The sequence below is a fragment of the Pezoporus flaviventris genome, unplaced genomic scaffold (genome assembly GCF_033815535.1).
Source record: "Pezoporus flaviventris isolate CSIRO_AGI_PZ_B2104156 unplaced genomic scaffold, CSIRO_AGI_Pfla_v1 ptg000045l, whole genome shotgun sequence".
In the NCBI taxonomy this organism is placed as follows: domain Eukaryota; kingdom Metazoa; phylum Chordata; class Aves; order Psittaciformes; family Psittacidae; genus Pezoporus; species Pezoporus flaviventris.
This window is the reverse complement of record NW_026892593.1, coordinates 10479348-10485453: the sequence shown is the minus strand read 5'-3', so window position 1 is coordinate 10485453 and position 6106 is coordinate 10479348. Positions and strand designations below refer to the sequence as shown.

General features: G+C 36.9%; 1 protein-coding gene across 1 annotated transcript in view; it reads right to left on the bottom strand.

Annotated features, from left to right (window-relative positions):
• PRKAR2B (protein kinase cAMP-dependent type II regulatory subunit beta) overlaps window positions 1-6106 on the bottom strand; it is an 85375-nt gene that overhangs the window by 33538 nt on the left and 45731 nt on the right. The window lies entirely within an intron of this gene.

Here is a 6106-nt window from a genome sequence, read left to right as displayed (position 1 = left end):
CTCTGTAGAGTGGCTGGAGGAGCAAACATGCCCGAGCATCTTACAGTTCATGCTGTAACACACTCCTCCCTCTGAGGATAACGGAGGGTTGGTCAAGGAGTCCCTACAGGTACTGCTAAGGGAAAATAATGATGTGATCTGCAGTGAGGAGAAGTATGCATACTGACACTGTCAATGTTCATTTAGAGTATCACCCACTGAAAGACTCAATTATTTATTGATGATAACAAAACTGTTCAAAATAGGCATGAATTCCTACTGTTACACTTGCACCCAGCATGAAAAGACCTCTCATAGATTCTTTTATTCTTTTTCAAGAACAGTTCAGTGTAAAGTGTTTGCTATTACAGTCACCACTGAAAATCTAATGACTTAGAAAAGGCACAGTACAAGAAGGAAGATAAAAAAGTTCAGTGGGCTACTAAGCAAAGGAAATTTTAAGGCCTTCCAGATCATATAAACCCATTTGTAACTCATCAGCATACTACACTGACCTTGAAATTTCATAGTTCAAAAAAATCAGTTAAAATTTGGTTTAAAAAAAGAGTGTAAGTATTACCACTGGTTTCAACAGGCACAACCAAAGACCCTCAGAACATTTTTAGGCCCTCATGAGGATAAATATTATTAATGTAATACACCTGTAAGGATTAAGTCAGGTAATAACTATAGGACTTTATAAGAATTAGAGACACCTCATAAAAGCACAGTACAAACAGCATGGATAGCCTGTAGGATCTAGAGAATGGCAGATACACCAGATAGAGAGCAAACGCTCCCTCATGCTGGTGCATCTTTCCCCCACAGTCTCCAGCCATTCCTTATACCTGCATAAATGTAATAGAAAAGGCATAACAAGGTGCTTTCAAGACCTGAGAGAAGACAGCAGCTCGTGGTTCAGGGTTTCCACTCCCTCATCCACTACCCAACAACTCTGTGCCTTCAGTTCTCCATTGTGAACAACAAACTTCTAAAGTTTAACGGACATAAGGGCATAGTGTAAAATGCTTATGTTTAATACATTTTTAGAAGGCAGGGAACCACTGCTGAACACACTACACTTACAGGCTCTTGTTCTAATCTGCGTCATGATGTTTATAATAATATATTGTGAGAAGCACAAAAGAGATCATACAAATAAAATTTGGTTTCTCAAGGTTTCTCAAGGAAGCAAAGATTAGAAGACTTGGAAGTAAAAAGAATGCTCTAAAGCCTAACAAGAAAGTTTTCCAGTCACCAGTTTTGTTGGCTGCAGAAAGAAATTAAAATTTTAACTTACATTCCCCAATATTCATGTCAGACATAAAGGAAAATAGCATACAGCTCCTAAACTATGTTTGTGGCTGTACCAGCTAAAGGATCAATGACTCAGATGGAAAACAGAACTGTAAGTCTTCATTGGACATGATCCTCCACAAAAATAAGAGGACAATATGAAGGAGCAAACAGTCATGCCACTCCCACTTAATTTTGCATGGAACACAAAACAGGCATTATTATTTAACCTATAGTATGCAGATGAAAAAAAACAAAGTTCTGCTAATAAGCATTTCTTTATTAAAGAAATGTACATGGATATCCCAGACAGCTGGGAACAAAGACCTTCCATTAATCCAGCCAGCCCACAGTTACGTTATTCCCTTCTGTTAAACCATTTACACATGTTCTACCCACTTGCATCAATGGGCAATTTCATACTCTAATCATTAAAGTGTTATCTTCAGAAGAAAGGATAGTGGTAGTTTTAACTTTGCAAGCATGAAAACAATGCAAGGAAAAAAAATGGGTAAGTTTCATTAAAAAAAGAGTATTTATTAAAAATGGCAACATGGGGATGTAAATGCAGAGTTACTGCTGGTACCACTCACACGATAAATGCGCTAAGAAACATGGAAGTCAGACGTGACTGCGACTAGCCTATAAATAGTCACAGTTCCAATTGCTCATAATTCTTTGAAAATGATCCATTAGTCACATGTTCTGATTGAGCCCTGCATGATAAGTGTGAACTGAACAGAAATGCCCCTGAAATTTGCTTCCTCTCTTGAACAATACCACCACCTGCCACCTGAGTCTCCATCTGAAGACCTTCACTCTTGCTGAAACCAGCCAAAGATACTTCGCACTTTTTAAAAATAAGGTCTAGAACTGAATACCTCAGCTTCATAAATTCATGATAGAAAACATAACTCCATCAGTTTTAACTTCTGGTAAACAAGTTTTTTCTACTTAATAATTCAACCTTAACGGGGAGCTTTTAATCATAAATTTTAAAGCTATTTTGTCACATATCTGGTCATTAAACTAAAATCACGTAACACAGAAACTGATTTTGCTTCAGCTGTGAAAATGTCACAGATATTGAAAGAACTCTGCTCAAACTCCAAACAAGAATTACATTTGGGTCAGAGACAAGCCACAAAAAATTACTCCTAAAAATTATCTGCCAGAAATTCATGGGTATGTCAGAATTATGGGTATCACTGGCACTTTCTATAACCATATTTATGTAAGCCCAGTTACCTAAAGAGTTGTTTAATAGAATAAACACATTCTGAAACTCAATAAACTACTTTTTATGAAAAGTAAGGCTGGTACATTCCCTCTAGAAAAAAACTGTAATTCAAATCAGCATTTCAAATAAATGTCAGTGCACAATAACACAATTTCAAATGGTTTTATCCCCAACTTGATCACCAAAATAGTATAAAATAATAATAAAAAAATAATTGGTAAATCATTGCCACAGCAACTGTCAGAGAAACCCAGTTAGCATCCCTGTAACTTTGTCTGGTCTTTCAGAATGAAAGAAATTTAAAATGCAATGCAAACAATAGCAACTGAATAAAAATAAAAGAAAAAAGTGAATGTCTACCTGCCACAGGAGATGAATGAGTATTACTTTGAAGACAACAAAATTAGGATTCCACAAGAAGTACTGAGAAAAAAAAACACATAAGCAATTCTACTGAGGAAGTAAGAATACATAAATGAACAACAGTATGTGACAAAACGTATTACAGCTTTGAGGCAAATTTAACAAATACAATTATTGTCTTCTGTCTATTATTAAATATTTTTCCAAGTAATTTATTTTGCAACAAAATAGTGAACATACCCCATGTTCCACTTAAAGCAAGTCTCTACACTAACAGTTACACACTATGTAAATATTCCACTAGATTTACCTAATTTAAAAAGCTAGAAAACATAAAACATAAGGTTGTGTGCCATGCCTGTAATGTGTGCACACATGCCATGAAAACTGTACAATTCACTATTATACAGTTAGAAGAGAAGCATACATATGAGCAAGTACATCCAAATGTGCACACACACACTAGTCCTTTCTCTACTTCATACACTCTCCTCCATCCTCAGACATAGAGTATTTTGAGACTGCCATGGGCTGAGAACAATAGAAAACAATTACACAATTACTTCATTTCTAACCTTTTAGTTATTCAAGACACCATTTACACTGCTGCTCTGTAACATCACAAGAGCCTGAGCTGTAATTCACAGTGATTTAAGGTACAGTCCCACATACACTTGTTTATGATCTCCAGTGTGTCATGACCAGCTAAATGTACTTGTGAATTCAATTAACTCCTTTTCATGTAAGTTTGTCAGCTTTCTGTTCTATGTCAGGTGACAGCAATATTCCATCTTTATGGGGGCCAGAGCATCTACAGGAATACATTTATTCCTTACTTTAAATCTACACATATTCTTGACCATTCCACAGTCAAGTTGTGTTGAGGAAGTTTCAAGCAACTGACATCCAGAGTCAGGTTTGAGGATACCATGAGTTGCATGACCGCATCAGCAAGTATAGAGCATTAACATAGCAATACACACGGTTAACACCTGTCAGACTGCAGCAAACCACTCTCTAATAGCAGTCTTTGTCTTCTTTATGTAGCACAGCTTTTATGTCATCATGTATTTTAATCTTCGTTCCTTTTGAGACCAGGTTCTCGCAGAGACAGGAATGAGGAACAGTGCAGGAAACGAGGGTGTCTCACTCAACAAGCACTGCTGCCGGGCACTTGGTGGTAGGCGTACCACGAAGGATTTGAAACCCCACTTAACTCTTTCTTTTTGACTGCCTCAAGTACAGACTTCCTACTCTCCTCTTCTAGGCCCTTAACAATCCCGTGTATCAGCTACTGTCACTCTGTGTAGCTAACTCCTGTCTGCTTTGCTACTGTGACAGCTGCCTGACCAGTTCTTCAAAACCCCATTTAGTATTTTTCCACACAATCATTTACATCCACACAATCATTTACACATGGGTGCAAGAAGTAGGAAGCATTTGATGGTGGAAAAGCCTTGGACTTGTGCTTTGACAACTTTGTTTAAACAACTAAGAAGCACGCCCTGCCGCTCCTGGCATCCTGCTTCCTATGAAACATACGGAACTGACATTGAGCAGTTAGGAAGCAAAACATCCGGCTGCTCTTCATTTTATACAATGTGCATAAATGGCATCTGGTGTTCTAAACACCACAGTATTTAGCAGAGATATTTAAATATACAATTTCCCCCTTTCTTTGGCTCCACAGTATTTAAAAGTAGTAGTACTTGCCAAATACTGAGCCAAACTTGTAGGTCAAAGGCCAAGCCATTTGTAGTATTGCATTCTTCAAGAAAACTTGCCAAGCAAAATGTTCCACAAATACTGTTATTCCATTTTGAACAACTCACTATGTAAAACATGCCTTGCCTTATTCATCTCATCCTCCGGAACAAATCTATAGCACTAACATCAAACCACATGAAATCACAGATGGAAAGGAATTGTTTTGGAAAAACGGTGAGGAGATACTACAGCCTACAGATTCATGCTCTACCACCTATTGCGGAGGCAGTGTATCTCCCTAATCTAAATACAAATACTGAAGAAAAAAACAGCCCAGCAATCAAGATTGAGCATATCATAGACAGAGATACTAAAAATATTTTAGAGAATAAAAATCAGAATTATTAAATATCAACTATCAATACACAACTGCTCCAAAATCAGATGTAAAATCCTTCCTTCTTCTTTCAGTAATGTGCATCCTGATTCAAAAAAATAGCAATTATTTTAATTCTTTCAAAATAATGAGTTATGAGCAACCCTATAAAAGCACTGGAAGATTATTATCTTCTCTGATCATGTTTAGATTCTGGGGTGCTATTAGGATCTCTGAGATTATCAATGGTGAATGCGAACTTGGAAGCAGAATAAAACAGAAAATACAGCATGTCAGACACAGGTAAAATTTGTTGTGGGTCCAAATACTAACTGGAGACAAGAGAGGAACTATTAATCTGAAAAACCTGGCTATAAAATTGAGATAAATTAAAATACAACAGGGGATAATCTGTATTTTATATAAACTGGTTCACGGCATTCACTGTCATCTGAGAGCTGATTACACTGAAATCTTACTATATTTATTCAATAATTATCGACATGTGCAAACTACTGCTTTGCTGATAAATAACAGCCGTATTTATTTGGTTTAATATGAACATTTGGCCTCATTTCTATATTTATTTTGATAAAGTCCATTTTGTCTGCAAAACCTATTTTCTTTTGAATTTATTCACTACTACTTAGTTACATAGCAAGAAGATGTCCTCCTCTCTGTGTATAATGCATTTGATAGGCTATGAAGGCAATGTTAGATAAAACATTAAAGCATTCAGAGTACGAGAGTGCCAAATACTGGTCTAAAATAAGAGGGAAGAAATTTATCTCCTTATAGATGCTTATCTAGTCTCCAGCAGAAGAGCAGACTAGGCCATCCCAAGAGGGCAGGGGGAGCCAGGTCCCAGCATGGTCCCATTCCACAGTCCTAAACAGGACTGTTCCCAAATGGCAGTATGGATGAGGACTCACTCCTGAATGTGGGAAGGGCTTAGCATATAGACACAAACTCTACTGTGGCACTTACATGTACCCATCTTATTTACTAGTTAACTAAATAAAATGAGTTTCAAGGGATGTATAGCATATAGATAGAAAATAGGAGAGTTACAAATGGGTGTTGAGTTCCCAAACTACTGAGCACACCCGTTTGTGGGATATAGTAATTTTTTGCTGCTGTTTTAA